General features: G+C 36.4%; 1 long non-coding RNA gene across 6 annotated transcripts in view; it reads right to left on the bottom strand.

The window, feature by feature from the left end:
• LOC309632248 overlaps positions 1-17474 on the bottom strand; it is a 49364-nt gene that overhangs the window by 25252 nt on the left and 6638 nt on the right. For 2 of the 6 annotated variants that reach the window (XR_014246808.1, XR_014246811.1), the window contains exon 4: positions 9225-17327. The exons of 3 other annotated variants lie outside the window; for them this stretch is intronic. This is a non-coding gene — a long non-coding RNA (uncharacterized lncRNA). Of the gene's footprint in view, positions 1-9224; positions 17328-17474 lie in introns of those variants that run through there. One more of the 6 variants, XR_014246809.1, reaches the window with a different exon arrangement.

Here is a 17474-nt window from a genome sequence, read left to right as displayed (position 1 = left end):
CTAGATACTTGGGCAATCATCAAAATTTACTTTCACAGCTTTTAAGCACCTATATTTTTTCTATTCCTGATCACACTTTTAAGTTTACTTCAAGGTAAATGATGGTTTAAAAGGATTTCCTATTGCCTCTTTTGAATTGCGGACAGGAATTAGTAGGAGTAGGAGGATGAGGGAGGTACAAGGGGCAGCATCTCTGGTTACTACAAAGCTTCCAATGTTATAAGGAAGATTATATTTTTGATTACACTCAGCCATTTTCCAAACCGATAGTTATTTATATCTGCAATTAGGAATTTAGAAATCCTCTAAAATGAATGGTTTTACTTTTTTGATAAAAAATCGAGGGAGGATTCTACAGATTGCAGCTTTAATAAAAGAGCCCTATCCTTGTATCTGAAGGGCCCAGGAATACTAAACCAAACTGCCAAATAATCTGAGGGTGAGTCTAACACCATATGCTCACATCCATAGTCCTTATAATTTGCCTACGTAGAGAGTCCCTACAATGTGCTCCTGAATCCACATGATGAAATGGATCATGGAAGTGGATCCTATTTCCCCATAAAAGCAATGTCATAATTGGGATAGGGGCTATCACCAAGGACTCAGAAGTAAATAGATTATAGATGAGAACAAAATGTGTTATGAAGGCAAAATTATAACTATATACATATATACGAATTTAAATAGTTAAATATAGTCCATGCCCTTAAAGAATGGGTATTCATACATTATGTACTTTCCTTATCAAAGTATTGTAATAAAAATTTATTTCATACAGAAAATGAAATTCTAGTGAAGCATATGACTTAAATTTTAAGTCTTTATAATTTTTATTTAAATATTCCATAGATCATTGAAAATTAGCACCAAGATGCTCTGGTCCAACTGATTCATTTTATCTATGAGGAAAACTAGAGTCCAGAGAAGTTAAATAAATTGCCAAAGATACCAGAGTCAGGACTAGACTGTAGGACCACTCACTAACTCCTAGGATGAGATCTCTCCACCTTATCCAAGTCAAACAGCTCAGTGATGTATTTATTGGTCTTCATAACAAATAGAAGAACTGTTGGGAAATTACTTGAATAGCTCAGGTCATCTTTAAAAACTACATGAGAAAGTGTGAAAATATACATTTTTTTCTTAGTTTCTCCATGGTAAACAGATGGGATTAAAATCATGGCTATGTTTCAAAAAAATTGTCTGTTTCAAAAAAATTGTCTGTTTCAAAAAAAAATTCTTCACTCTTTCCACTAGATGGTAAATTTCTGTATGGACAAACTGTCCAACAATTTAAGCAAAAGCAGAGAAAACTGAGCTATGGGTCTAAATTAAAACAAGTAAAGATTGTTGGTGAATGTACCAAAATGGATAAATCTTAAAAATATGAGATTAAGTAAAAAAAGCAAATTGTAGAAGGCACACACAGTGTGGTGCTATTTTTATAAAAGGTTAAAACATTCATTTATCTATATATTTTTTGTTTGTTTTTGTTTAGGAATACATACTTACGTTGTAAAATATAAGAACATACATGGGATGATAAACACCAAATTCATGGTAGTGGTTACTTTTAGGGCAGGATGATGGGGAGTGGGGTTGGGAGAGATGTTACAAGGGATTTCATTTGTACCTGAAATGTTTTAAATGTTTTTTAAAAAAAATTCTAGGTAAAGAGATCAGGCAAATAAGGAAAATGTTAAAATTTGACATGGCTTGGTTTGTCTGGTAGCACAGTGGTTGAGAATCCACCTGCCAATGCAGGGGACACAGGTTCAAGCCCTGGTCCAGGAAGACCCACATGCCTCAGAGCAACCAAGTCCGTGCACCACAACTACTGAGCCTGTGCTCTAGAGCCCGCGAGCCACAACTACTGAGTCCACGTGCCATAACTACTGAAGCCTGCATGCCTACAGACCGTGCTCCACAAGAGAAGCCACAACAATGAGAAGCCCGTGCACTGCAACGAAGAGTAGCCCCTGCTCAAGGGAACTAGAGAAAGTCCGTGCGCAGCAACGAAGACCCAACGAAGCCAAAAATAAATAAATATATAAAACTTCTTTAAAAAAATTGTTAAAGAAAAAAAAATTAACTTGGCTAGATACTGGGTACCTGGAAGTTCATTATATGATTCTTTATAGTTTTCTGTACTTTGGAAACACCTCATTATTAAAATAAAAAGGAAAAAATGATGGACTCAAGTTTCAGAAAGAGGGGATAACATATCTGTATCAATACATTAGACATTTAGGAATATTTAAATAAGTTTTTAATCTAAATCTTTATACAAGTCTATTTATAGATGAAGAATATTAAGATTTAGCCCCATTCAAGAGTTATGTAACTCAAATATAAACTGGTGTTCCATGGAGCTCAGCCACTGCAGAGCCTGATTGAACAAAGCCTAAGTCTAATCCCAGAAGCCTTGGGAGATAATGAAGCCTCTGGGGTGGAAGTGGCTGCTGCCGTTTGGCTCCCACACTCTGTAAATACTCTTTTTTTCGACAGGAGAGATAGTGCAATTGATGTATGTGATAGCCAGAAAAGGGCTTTGACCCATGACTGGGCTTGGAGGGTTTTGTGTGGATTTGTCTTCCGGTAGGAGGATAGCTGAGATTCATCCTCTCTCCCCGATCAGCAGTCAGATTCTTTACTCCTCTCCCCTTCTGCAGAGAACTCTGAATTCCATGATTTTAATTCTCTAACTTAGGATCCAAGACCCTACCTTACTTTTTACTCATCTATTTGAACATATTTTATTTTATTTTATTATTATTTTTAAAAAATATTTATTTGGCTGTGCCAGGTCTTAGTTGCAGCATGTGGGGTCTTCGCTGCAGCTTGTGGGATTTTTAGTTGCGGCATGTGGGACCTTCAGTTGTTTGCGGCATGTGGGATCTAGTTCCCTGACCAGGGATCGAACCTGGGCCTCCTGCATTGGGAGCGCAGAGTCTTAGCCACTGGACCACCAGGGAAGTTCCCTATTTGAATATATTCTAAATGATGTATTCTCTAACTCATGACTGTATTTTTTCCTGATAAGGTGAATTTGATACTTAAATTCTACTTTCCCACTTGGAGTTCTGTAATCTACACCAAGTTCTGTTTTTAGTTACTCTATTTATAGTTTAGAATCAAAAACATGTTCTCTCTCTAATTCACTGTTGTTTGAATTCAAATGTTTTTCATCTGATTCCACCATTCATTAGTTTCCCCCAAGGACATAAGGAAATTAGTTACACAGCTAATTTATTAAAAAACAGTCATTACTAGCTCAAGTATTTAATTGTATTCACATTTAGGGGCACCTCAATCTCTCAACCATTTGTTAGATTTCTGGAATTTCTTTCCTCTGATGGAATGATTCAGGGCTAAAGTAGAATTTTTAAAACAATGACTGTCATTCAGAAATTATACGTTCAACCTAGCAAATGAAAAGGGACAGGAAAAAAAAAGATAAAAATAGGGATAGGAGATTGCAAAAGGAACCCAGAACACAGAAGTAATAGGTTTAGGGTAGAAAAATTAGAATAAAAGAAGTCAGGATGGAGAAAAAGTTTATCACAAATGCACAAAATGCAAATGTAATGGCATCTAGAAATATAAATTGAGGTCAAGTTTCTAAATTGTGATCAGTCCCAAAGTGTAGATCTGTGACCCCAGGGAGAGTTAGCTTTAGAGATCCCTTAGCCAGAGTCCAATTCTACATCTTTGTGGGTTATTTTTATCTCTTTCTTCTATTCACCAGCCCTTACCAGAATACAATGATATCTCTTAGAGATAGAAGCTACCAGCAATGTAGCTTTCTACATTTCCAAAAGGCGAACATACGATATTCCTGTCTAGTGGTAATTTCTTGTTTTTCCTCGAGTTATTTTATTATAGGACTCTGAAAATAATAGCTATCAAAATAGACAAGATGTCATAAATGAAGAATTTTTGGTTCTGATTAAAAAATTAGAATAGGAAATGATGCAATATAAAGGAAAAAAAATACAGCTTTCCCTTCCCCTCCTTGGCAAGTCAAATGCCCAGTTATCAAAGAACACAAGAAAATATTCTATACATGAGCAGAACTGTTTCTAAATAAAATGTCTAGAATGTAAATGCTGCATCAGTTCCCAATTAAGCATTCCCTAAATAAAGCCTCCTTCATCTCCTGTTTTCATTGGAAACTTCCATCACCAGATAGTGAATGGAGTGAAAAGGTGGAGCCACCCAGTGGCTAACGTGGTTAACTGCAGCAATAGTGCATTTCACGGTGCATTTTGTCCGTTTCCTGTTTTACAAATGAGTGTATTTCCTCTTGAAAATATGACACTAAGTATCTCTAAGAAAATTTAATAATGTAATAGTAAAGATGTTCATAACTTGAATATCACTCCTAAATTAGGCCTTGGTCTAAGAGACTGAAGAATCTGTGAACAAGCAAATTTTAAAAATAAAGAAAAATATCACCCAATCCTGCCAAAATTAGTTTTTTTTTAAACTATAGTTTTTAAAAACATCAAGTAGGTTTCTTTTTTCCATTTTTTCCAGTATCAATTTTCATTTCAGAAAATAGTCTTTACAGAGATTAAAACTTAAAACGTGAAATTACCTTAACACTTGAAAATGTCTGATTCCATCCCAATCGTCGATAAACAAAATACATTAATATTTCAAAATATAAGGGCTTATGAAGAGAACTGATCATCCTTGTAAAATGCATACTTTATTAAAAACTTAAAAAGATCAAAACTGAGAATAATGCCAACAGGGATTTCTGCTGACTCAAAGTATGAGATTTTAAAAATTAAAAATAATTTTTTTCATACCAAAATAGTAAAATAAGTTCATTTAGAAAAATTAGAAAATATAAGTAAGCAAAAAGAAATAAAACCCTCACCACAATTCCAATTCCACTATTTTTTTTTGATTTTTAATTAATTTATTGTTTTATATAGCAGGTTCTTATTAGTCATCCATTTTATACATATTAGTGTAAACATGTCAATCCCAATCTCCCAGTTCATCAGAGCACCCCCCCCTTCCCCCCCGCCACTTTCCCCCCTTGGTGTCCATATGTTTGTTCTCTACATCTGTGTCTCTATTTCTGTCCTGCAAAACGGTTCATCTGTACCATTTTTCTAGGTTCCACACATAATGCGTTAATATACGATATTTGTTTTTCTCTTTCTGATTTACTTCACTCTGTATGACAGTCTCTAGATCCATCCACATCTCTACAAATGACCCAATTTCGTTCCTTTTTATGCCTGAGTAATATTCCATTGTATATATTTACCACATCTTCTTTATCCATTTGTCTGTCGATAGGCATTTAGGTTGCTTCCATGACCTGGCTATTGTAAATAGTGCTGCAATGAACACTGGGGTGCATGTGTCTTTTTGAACTATGGTTTTCTCTGGGTATATGCCCAGTAGTGGGATTGCTGGGTCATATGGTAATTCTAGTTTTAGTTTTTTAAGGAACCTCCATACTATTCTCCATAGTGGCTGTATCAATTTACATTCCCACCAACGGTGCAAGAAGGTTCCCTTTTCTCCACACCCTCTCCAGCATTTGTTGTTTGTAGATTTTCTGATGATGCCCATTCTAACTGGTTTGAGGTGATACCTCACTGTAGTTTTGATTTGCATTTCTCTAATAATTAGTGATGTTGAGCAGCTTTTCATGTGCTTCTTGGCCATCTGAATGTCTTCTTTGGAGAAATGTCGATTTAGGTCTTCTGCCCATTTTTTGATTGGGTTGTTTGTTTTTTTAATATTGAGCTGCATGAGCTGTTTATATATTTTGGAGATTAATCCTTTGTCCATTGATTCGTTTGCAAATATTTTCTCCCATTCTGAGGGTGGTCCTTTCGTCTTGTTTGTAGTTTCCTTTCCTTTGCAAAAGCTTTTAACTTTCAGTAGGTCCCATTTGTTTATTTTTGTTTTTATTTCCATTACTCTAGGAAGTGGATCAAAAAAGATCTTGCTCTGATTTATGTCAGAGTGTTCTTCCTGTTTTCCCCTAAGAGTTTTATAGTGTCCGGTCTTACATTTAGGTCTCTAACCCCTTTTGAGTGTATTTTTGTGTATGGTGTTAGGAAGTGTTCTAATCTCATTCTTTCACATGTAGCTGTCCAGTTTTCCCAGCACCACTTATTGAAGAGACTGTCTTCTCTCCATTGTATATCCTTGCCTCCTTTGTCATAGATTAGTTGACCATAGGTGTTATGGGGTTTATCTCTGGGCTTTCTATCTTGTTCCATTGATCTACGTTTCTGTTTTTGTTCCAGTACCATATTGTCTTGATTACGGTAGCTTTGTAGTATAGTCTGAAGTCAGGGAGTCTGATTCCTCCAGCTCTGTTTTTTCCCCTCAAGACTGCTTTGGCTATTCGGGGTCTTTTGTGTCTCCATACAAATTTTAAGATATTTTGTCTAGTTCTGTAAAAAATGCCATTGGTAATTTGATAGGGATTGCATTGAATCTGTAGATTGCTTTGGGTAGTATACTCATTTTCACAATATTGATTCTTCCAATCCAAGAACATGGTATATCTCTCCATCTGTTGGTATCATCTTTAATTTCTTTCATCAGTGTCTTATAGGTTTCTGCATACAGGTCTTTTGTCTCCCTAGGTAGGTTTATTCCTAGGTATTTTATTGTTTTTGTTGCAATGGTAAATGGGAGTGTTTCCTTAATTTCTCTTTCAGATTTTTCATCATTAGTGTATAGGAATGCAAGAGATTTCTGTGCATTAATTTTTTATCCTGAAACTTTACCAAATTCATTGATTAGCTCTAGTAGTTTTCTGGTGGCATCCTTAGGATTCTCTATGTATAGTATCATGTCATCTGCAAACAGTGATAGTTTAACTTCTTCCTTTCCAATTTGTATTCCTTTTATTTCTTTTTCTTCTCTGATTGCCATGACTAGGACTTCCAAAACTACGTTGCATAATAGTGGCGAAAGTGGACAACCTTGTCTTGTTCCTGATCTTAGAGGAAATGCTTTCAGTTTTTCACCATTGAGAATGATGTTGGCTGTGGGTTGGTCGTATATGGCCTTTATTATGTTGAGGTAGGTTCCCTCTATGCCCACTTTCTGGAGAGTTTTTATCATAAATGGGTGTTGAATTTTGTCAAAAGCTTTTTCTGCATCTATTGAGATGATCATATGGTTTTTATTCTTCAATTTTTTAATATGGTGTATCACATTGATTGATTTGCATATATTGAAGAAGCCTTGCATCCCTGGGATAAATCCCACTTGATCATGGTGTATGATCCTTTTAATGTGCTGTTGGATTCTGTTTGCTAGTATTTTGTTGAGGATTTTTGTATTTATATCCATCAGTGATATTGGTGTGTAATTTTCTTTTTTTGTAGTATCTTTGTCTGGTTTTGGTATCAGGGTGATGATGGCCTCATAGAAAGTGTTTGGGAGTGTTCCTTCCTCTGCAATTTTTTGGAAGAGTTTGAGAAGGATGAGTGTTAGCTCTTCTCTAAATGTTTGATAGAATTCACCTGTGAAGCCATCTGGTCCTGGACTTTTGTTTGTTGGAAGAGATTTAGTCACAGTTTCAATTTCATTACTTGTGATTGGTCTGTTCATATTTTCTATTTCTTGCTGGTTCAGTCTTGGAAGCTTATACCTTTCTAAGAATTTGTCCATTTCTTCCAGGTTGTCCATTTTATTGGCATAGAGTTGCTTGTAGTAGTCTCTTAGGATGCTTTGTATTTCTGCGGTGTCTGTTGTAACTCTTCCTTTTTCATTTCTAATTTTATTGATTTGAGTCCTCGCCCTCTTTTTCTTGATGAGTCTGGCTAGTGGTTTACCAATTTTGTTTCTCTACTCAAAGAACCAGCTTTTAGTTTTATTGATCTTTGCTATTGTTTTCTTTGTTTTTATTTCATTTATTTCTGCTCTGATCTTTATGATTTCTTTCCTTCTACTAACTTTGGGTTTTGTTTGTTCTTCTTTCTCTAGTTCCTTTAGGTGTAAGGTTAGATTGTTTATTTCAGATTTTTCTTGTTTCCTGAGGTAGGCTTGTATAGCTATAAACTTCCCTCTTAGAACTGCTTTTGCTGCATCCCATAGGTTTTGAATCATCGTGTTTTCATTGTCATTTGTCTCTAGGTATTTTTTGATTTCCTCTTTGATTTCTTCAGTGATGTCTTGGTTATTTAGTAACGTATTGTTTAGCCTCCATGTGTTTGTGTTTTTTACGTTTTTTTCCCCTGTAATTGATTTCTAATCTCATAGCATTGCGGTCAGAAAAGGTGCTTGATATGATTTCAATTTTCTTAAATTTACTGAGGCTTGATTTGTGATCCAACATGTGATCTATCCTGGAGAATGTTCCGTGTGCACTTGAGAAGAAAGTGTAATCTGCTGTTTTTGGATGGGATGTCCTATAAATATCAGTTAAATCTATCTGGTTTATTGTGTCATTTAAAACTTGTGTTTCCTTATTAATTTTTCTGTCTGGATGATCTGTCCATTGGTGTAAGTGAGGTGTTAAAAGTCCCCCACTATTATTGTGTTACTGTCGATTTCCTCTTGGCATTTCCCTTATGTATTGAGGTGCTCCTATGTTGGGTGCGTATATATTTATAATTATTATATCTTCTTCTTGGATTGATCCCTTGATCATTATGTAGTGTCCTTCTTTGTCTCTTGTAACATTCTTTATTTTAAAGTCTATTTTTCTGATATGAGTATTGCTACTCCAGCTTTCTTTTGATTTCCATTTGCATGGAATATCTTTTTCCATCCCCTCCCTTTCAGTCTGTATGTGTCCCTAGGTCTGAAGTGGGTCTCTTGTAGTCAGCATATATATGGGTCTTGTTTTTGTTTCCATTCAGCGAGCCTGTGTCTTTTGGTTGGAGCATTTAATCCACCCATGTTTAAGGTAATTATCGATATGTATGTTCCTGTTACCATTTTCTTAATAGTTATGGGTTTGTTTTTGTAGGTCCTTTTCTTCTCTTGTGTTTCCCACTTAGAGAAGTTCCTTTAGCATTTGTTGTAGAGCTGGTTTGGTGGTGCTGAATTCTCTTAGCTTCTGCTTGTCTGTAAAGCTTTTGATTTCTCCATCGAATCTGAATGAGATCCTTGCCGGGTAGAGTAATCTTGGTTGTAAGTTCTTCCCTTTCATCACTTGAAATATGTCATGTCACTCCCTTCTGGCTTGTAGTTTCTGCTGAGAAATCAGCTGTTAACCCTATGGGAGTTCGCTTGTATGTTATTTGTCGTTTTTCCCTTGCTGCTTTCAACAGTTTTTGTTTGTCTTTAATTTTTGTCAGTTTGATTACTGTGTGTCTCGGCGTGTTTCTCCTTGGGTTTATCCTGTATGCGACTCTCTGCGCTTCCTGGACTTGGGTGGCTATTTCCTTTCCCATGTTAGGGAAGTTTTCTACTATAATCTCTTCAAATATTTTCTTGGGTCCTTTCTCTTTCTCTTCTCCTTCTGGGACCCCAATAATGTGAATGTTGTTATGTTTAATGTTGTCCCAGAGGTCTCTTAGGCTGTCTTCATTTCTTTTCATTCTTTTTTCTTTATTCTGTTCCATGGCAGTGAATTCCACCATTCTGTGTTCCAGGTCACTTATCCATTCTTCTGCCTCAGTTATTCTGCTATTGATTCCTTCTAGTGTATTTTTCATTTCAGTTATTGTATTGTTCATCTGTTTGTTTGTTCTTTCATTCTTCTAGGCCTTTGTTAAACATTTCTTGCATCTTCTCAGTCATTGCCTCCATTCTTTTTCTGAGGTCCTGGATCATCTTCACTATTATTATTCTGAATTCTTTTTCTGGAAGGTTGCCTATCTCCACTTCATTCAGTTGTTTTTCTGGGGTTTTATCTTGTTCCTTCATCTGGTGCGTAGCCCTCTGCCTTTTCATCTTGTCTATCTTTCTGTGAATGTGGTTTTTGTTCCACAGGCTGCAGGACTGTAGTTCTTCTTGCTTCTGCTGTCTGCCCTCTGGTGGATGAGGCTATCTAAGAGGCTTCAGCAAGTTTCCTCCAATTCCACTATTAATACTTTGGTTGGGACTTCCCTGGTGGGAAGCCCTGAACATAGTTTTTGCAATTTGCTTTTCACGTTATATATGAACAACTTCTATTTCAGTACTTATCTATACATACTTTTCAAAAAGCTGCATAGTGTTCCAATGTATGTCTATAGTATGCTTTATTTACCCAAACCTTCACTATCAGATTTTTAGTTTTCATTTTTTACTGTTATATACCATGAGCTAAAATCATTCCTATATCTTGTTTAAATTTGGGGACAACTATTTAAAGTGAATAATTGAGTAGGTATATTTTGCAAGAGTTCTGAAATTGTGCAATATACTTACATGAATACTTTAACAGTTATAAACAACAGTGTATCCACCACCCTCCAAGTCAAGAAATAGAACATTACTGGCCCCCCAGAATACATCCTCATCCCTTCCCAGTTACAGTCCTCTTTTAAGATTTTGACATGCATTATCAAATCGTCCCTTTCCCCCAGGTGTCCTTCTGAGAGAAGGATCGTGAAATAACTGAAATCTGTTGGTTCGTGGACTTAACAGCAAAATATCAAATTGAATTACATCAAATGACATGTTGGCAGTACTAAAATTGTACCTTTTATTCCTAGACAGTAGTTGAAAATATAATTTAGTTTTGAATTTCAGTTCACTGTGACTGATATTCACACAGTTGTAGGCATTTTGGCCTATACTGACCTGTAAGGGAAGCCCCACCTGCCCAAGTAGGTGTCCAACACAAATGAGACACCATTTGTGTCTCATTAGTACAGGAATGGGTTGTTTTCTCAGTTTCTTGTCCTTTTCTTTGAGTTGATCATCTCAGTGTCAGATTGATACCGTGCTGGACTTTGATGCAGGTTTAAGAGGAAAGGGGGGAGAAAAAGAGGAAAGGGGCCGGAGAGCCAAACGCAGTACAGCCTACTTTTATTGGTATGGGACTTCGTTCTCCAAACTATGAATGTATTGTCCAACTGACCCTTGAACAAGGTGGGAGGGTGGTTTAGGGTGTAGCCCCCCCACCCCCGGAGTGGAAAATCCACGTATAACTTTACAATCGGTCCTCAGTATCTGCACTTCCGCACCCTTGGATTCAACCAACCAGGGATCGGGGATCATGTATTATTGTAGTGCGCAGTTACTGAAAAAAGTCCACGTGTGAGTGGACCTGCAGTCCAAACCCACGTTGTTCAAGGGTCAACTGTCTATAGATATGTGACATATGTGTATGTATGTATATGTCATATACTCACAATTCATTTCCCATCATTAGCCTGTATACATCAATTAAAAAGGATATTAGTCTTTTTTCTATAGAAAAAATCATCTGATTGGCAATAAGGGCTGGCTTTGGTAATTAAATTAAATAACAGATATGTGCCATGAAATAAATGAGTGAAATCTGTAGCTCTGAGATTTTCATGAAAATATATTTTAAGCATATGGTAATGGCAAAGGCATATTGAAATTAACAAATTAAAAATTTCCCTTCCTGAGTCTAGTAGATTAAATAAGTTGCTTCCAAGTAAAAGAAAAAGAGATGTAATTAATAATTATTTGATATCTTGGTATAGGCTTGGGAACCTTGGACATTAAGAGAGTGAATGACACTAACAACTGGGTAGGTAAAAGTGACATAAAAATTGTATTTGAAAATGCCAGTATTTAAAATGCCAGGAATATCCTTTCATAACTATTTAAACTCAGAATGAAAGCTTTTAGATGTTAACTTAAAAATGCATGAGAGGGTTCATAGTTTAAAAAATTATTTTGGAGGTATAAGGACAACAATTTTTGAAGACCATTATTTTAGATCCTAAGACCAACTTGCAGCCAAGTGAAAAGGAGGTTTCTATGTGATTTGGCCTTTCAGGTAAGAAGGTGATGCCTTCTTCTTTCTCCTCCTCCTTCCTCTTTCTTCTGTTCTCTTCCCCCTCCCTTTCCTCTCTTCCTCCTCCTCCTCTTCCTCCTTCTCATCCTTCATCATCATAAAATGACTCTCACTTATTAAGGGCTTACTCTGTGCCAGGCACTGAACTAAGCAGTCTGTATGCATTATTTATTTATTTTTAATCCTCACAGCACCCCATGAGGTAGAAATTACTATCCCCATTTTATAGTCAAGGTACTAAGACTCCAGGTAATAAATGATAGAACCACTTTCAAGCAAAGGTTGGGCTGATTCCAGAGCCTATGCTCTTGACCACTTTTGTCTGCTTTGTTAAACAGTGGGGTTTGGGCAAAAGCCTCACGGTAATAAAGAGCATGCACTGGCTAGCCTTGTCTTCTACATGTGTATTTCCTCTGGGGATCTAGCTGAATGGACAGGATTCAAGTTAGAGATCCTGGGTTCTATTCATCTCTTACATCCTTTTCACTAAAGATATTACTAGCAATCTAAAGGGGAAAAAAATGAATTCCTAGTAGAAGGGGAGTATTTGAAGGTGCTCAAGTGTCCCCCTTCCCCTTCAAATTCTACCTTTCTTAGTCTTGTATGATTGTCCTCGATTAAAAACTAACCAACTCTATGGAGGACAGTCATTTGAGTCCTGGGTCTTAATTTGATTTTTTTGGATTCTTTTCAACTCCTGTTAACTTAAAGTAGGTTTTGATAGGAAACAGATTAGAGAGAACATTAGGTCACTGGACAGTGGTGGTAGGTCTGGGGGAAAGGAGAAGGATGCAGAAAGGGGAGATAGAGCAAGAAAGTAAAACTTCTTACTTCACAATCTTAAAGAGGGGCAACTCTACATTTACATTTATAGATATGAAGAAGTTTAGAAACAATATAAGAAACGGATATGTTGTTTTTGTCTGCCAATAGCCCCTCTAAGGCTCTCACCTCTTTCCAAGTCCATGGTTCTAGTAGGGCTGTCAGTCACGGTGCCTTGCCCTTCACCTCCCCACGCCCCCAGGGTCAGTATGTGACCAAGATGGGCCAAACTAAGTACAGTACTACGTCTTCATGGACAAAATGATTAATCCAGGGTAGGCATTAGAGTCAAGCAAGGATAATCAGAATCCATCAATGAGATCTGATATATGGAAGCCATAGTCTTAAATAACTAGGCTTGAGATCTCCAGTGGCCATTTTCCTACTATGGAGAAAGCCCAACAAGGAATGATACCAATAATATCATTGGGAAATAAATGAAGAATGGGAAAGAGAACTCCTGAATCCAGCCATGCCTTTTTGATGGTTAGCTGATTATCACTTGCAACAAAATAAACTAAATGACATATTTTCAGCATATTTTAAAATGTTTGATGATATAATATATTAACAGCTGGACTAAAGCAAGTTAAAATAAATAATGCCAAATATTTAAATTTATTTTCAGTTGATTTAAAAATATAATGGACAATGTATATCAAGAGTTCAGATCCTTTGACTTACTAATCATTCTTCTGGGAATATATTTCAAGTATAAGGGCTAAGCAAACCAAGATGTTTATAGAAGCATTATTTTTAAAAATGAAAAACTGTGAACTCACATATCTAAGACTTGAGAAATGGTTAAATAAAATTATGGCATGTTGATATAGTATTTCATTTTGAAACTTCAGCACTGATAAATACGACTATGTAGAAATAAAAAATAACCAAATAGAAATAAAAAGAATTTGTAAAAACACTTTTACGTGGAAAAAGGAATTTCTAAAATTGTGTGTGCATACTATTACAACGTTATAAAACTATATACATATGAATTTCATTATAAATATGCATACAGATATAATGAAAATCAGAAGAAATAAAAAATGATAGTTGCTAACTTAGGATGGTTAGGCTATACAAATTAGACTAGAATTTCTTATGAAGTTAAAAAATGTTTTAAATAAAAGAAAATCATAGCTGATTTAAAAAATCCTATGAAATAATAAGAAAAATGGTTTCTATTGACAATAAGTCAAAATGAGACCCCCTATCCAAAATGGAGGTTTCTAAATGAATTTTGAAAAAAAACCAAAAAAACAAAATACCCCTGGAGAACCAATACATAAATGGTGGGGAGCAAAGAAGACCGTCTCTCACATGAATCTGAGAAAAAGTATTAATTTATGCTGAGCTTTCTTTTCCTTCTTTAAGCTTATTTTCTTTCATAGGTTTCTTGGCATCCTCACAAACGCAGGTGGTTATAAGGAGAGTGCCTCAAGTATTTCCCTTCCTGAAGAGTTACTCTATAAGCTGCAATTTGGGGTGAGAGTGAATAAGAGTGAATAAAAATGGTTGTGTTAACAAAGAATAACTTTCATAGACACAAAATAAAAAGCTGCAAGTGTATAATAATTATAGGCGATTCTAGTCATATGTGCAATAAAATATAATAGATTAAAATACTGAGTTTGGCAGAGGAGTTAGCAGGAAAATGCCTGTGGTATAGCTAATCATTAAATGTCAGAGGAAAGTATATAAGAGATAATTAGGTACAATGCTGAAATTCCTGTGGTTTTTTTCCTCTGTTTTTCTGCATAGTTAACGAGCAAGTTTATAGTTAATCAGGGATGCTGCTTTTGGCTACCTGAGATTCCTAGCAGATGTCTGAAGAGTGATGTCCCCCCATCACTTCTGAACTTTGTCCCTGTGATGCTTTTGCTGACCTCATGGTACATCTCCTCAATTTGGCCCAGATTTCTGTCCTGTAGTTTTCCCAGACACTCTACTGTCTGCTATTGCATACATGAAAAAGGACATAGATGGTTACCCCAAATCCTACAGATACGGAAGTTAGAAGTGGTGTTAAACACAAACAAATAGGAAATGCCATAAAATTCAGAGGCTTTTGTATCAACAGCTCTATCAATTATTAACTGAGTCACCTTGGGCAAATTACTTATCTCATTTACCTTCTCTGTAAATTGAGTATTATCATTTAGTCAATAATATTCATTGTTATTAAGAAAAAGGGATTGTGCTGGGCAATAGTGATAAAAAATTTGTTTAAGGTATAATATCTAGCCTCAGGGAGCTCACAGACTTATCAAGAGATAATTATCACATGGTAAATGAAATAGATTTCACACAGAAGCACAGACAAAACATCTAAGGATGGGACAGGCAAAGTTTGCAAGTGAGGGCTCAGGGTTTATCTCGAAGGGATTCAAAGAGATCACTACACAAACACACCTAGCACGCTCCACATCTGTAATAAGCCACTCTATTAATGTTAAATTGCTTTGTCTTCATTCTGGAATGATCTTAGTTACAAATTTTTGCAACAGAGCTGAGCATTTTGCACTGGGCAACATCAAAGTTGTGAAACATAAATTCCTTCAGAGAGATAAAATCCTGCATTCTTTAAGAATGAGTGTTAGAAAGACTATACTCAAGAAGCTGTCCTATTACTCTCTAAAGCCTGGAATTTAACAAATTTTCTTAGTCAAAGCTAGTTTGCTGTTTCAAAGACTCAGCCTAGTTTACAAACCCTAGGGAGTCATGACACAAAGAAAGAAACTAAGAAGACAAGATTTTTCTCAAGAACTTTGGCCTTTTCTATTGACCAGTTATGAAACTACTTAATTGCTATGCACGTTTTTGGCAGTATTTTTCGAGATAAGATAAAAAGTACAAAACCTTTGAAATGTGAAATAGTTTGAATGAATGAAGTGGGTTTCTAGGGCACAGTATTTGAAGCACTTGACTTAGTTGTCATTCCCTTTCCTTACCCATGTCAGTTAAATCAGTTATCCTGCTGATCCCAGATCTGGCCTCAGAATCTTAACACAGCTAATTAGGAAGCCACTACCAACATAAAGAACTTGCTGCAGTTACTGGAAGCGAAATGGGAGGGATGGTGGAGAGTGTAATGAAAAAGGATGAAGCTGTCCTTAAGAATGGCACAGTGAAAAATAGGCCTTAAGAAGGGGGAGGTAGACATGCATGCCTGGTCGTGTGAGGTCCATCTTATCTCCTGTGGCATAGCTAGACCTCTCTGAACTCACAGTGTCGGCTGGGCTTGTGGAAAGGCAGTGGATTGGTTTTAATGAGCATATAATCTGGGGGAAATGTGAGAAAAAGTTGGAAAAAGCTGAGGAAAGGAAGAGTCAAGTCAAATTACTGTTTGCCTTTTGCAAATTGCCCCCAGCCCACTTCAACACAGCAAATCGCTCACTTTCCTCTTCTGCTTTTGGCTGAGACATAAACTGGCTGGGTTGCAGAAGGGCCTGGGATACTGCCCTTACTCTATTTTGTCTTACAGTCATTTGTGGGCTTGTCTTATTTTCTCCTAAGTTGTAAACCCCTTGAAGGCAAGTACATCTTACTATTCTTTGTGTCCTCTATTATAGTGAGTAGCACAAATATTATTATTGTAAATGGTGAACATTAAGTATTGTTGCAGTTGAGCTAAGAATTGACATTCCTCTGCATATAATGGTCTCTGATCCAAAGGATATACTGCATCCTATGAAACTGATTCTCATCCTTTCAGGGTGCTGTCTTCCAAATGGCACTATAACTAGGGAGTTCATCTCAGTGGCAGCATCCCCTTCAGTCATGCCTGGTCTACAAATGAGAGCAACACAGAGCTTTACAAGGATGTGGGAGCTCCCCTCACTCATGTATTTCTCAATGCCTTAGTGAAGTGAGTGTCTTCTGGGCCTTCTCATGGAACGTTGAAGGGGACGGGTGGGTGTGCAGGTAACATGCAATACATTTAACATACCTATTTCCCTAGGCCCCTGGATTCCTTTATCTACATGATGTAGATAGCTCTGGTATCTCAGCTGTATTAAATGTAGGCCATGGTTGAGTCCAAGTTTCAGTCGACCAATCAATCAATTGTGAGAGCTACCTTCAGCTTCATGAACTAACACATCAAGCCTGGAATCTACTAAGTGCACTATATCCATTAATTTGGCTCAACCTAGTGTTGTATTTCACCCTCCGAGGTCTAACACTCTTAGAATATACTTCCTATTTCTGCTGATATAGATTAGTAAAGTCTTGCAATTATCTTGGTGTGTAAGCTATTTCTTCCTGGGTCACTGTGTGTACCTGTCGTCATGGAGAATGCTGAGATTTAACCCTAGTTTTAGGTCTAGGGGCAATAGTGGGTGGTTATAGTGTGTCTTGTGGAGAATAAATATTCCGTTTTAAGGCATCTTCCCCGGTGAGGTTATCACAGAGTTTTTAAGCAAAGGAAGGCTAGTCTCCAGAGGGCAAACTTCTTTCTTTAATAGAGGTAGCTTAGAGTGACTTGTAGTTTCAAGATGATTAGCTTCATCTGTGTTCAAGCAGCTGTCCCCATTCCAATTTTCAGGATCCCATTCTTTCTCATTCAATGCTTTAACTTTTATGTAAAAAATGAAAAAAAATTTAGCCATTTTATTTTAGTAATAATGATGATGATGATGATAATGTTAAAAAATGCAGGCTGCATCCTACTTTGGGTTTCCCTTTTTCTTTCTTGGCACACTTTTTCTTTTTGCCTAGTACA

The sequence above is a fragment of the Balaenoptera borealis genome, assembly GCF_965194805.1.
Source record: "Balaenoptera borealis genome assembly, chromosome: 7".
NCBI lineage: Eukaryota > Metazoa > Chordata > Mammalia > Artiodactyla > Balaenopteridae > Balaenoptera > Balaenoptera borealis.
This window is presented reverse-complemented; position numbering and strand designations above follow the sequence as displayed.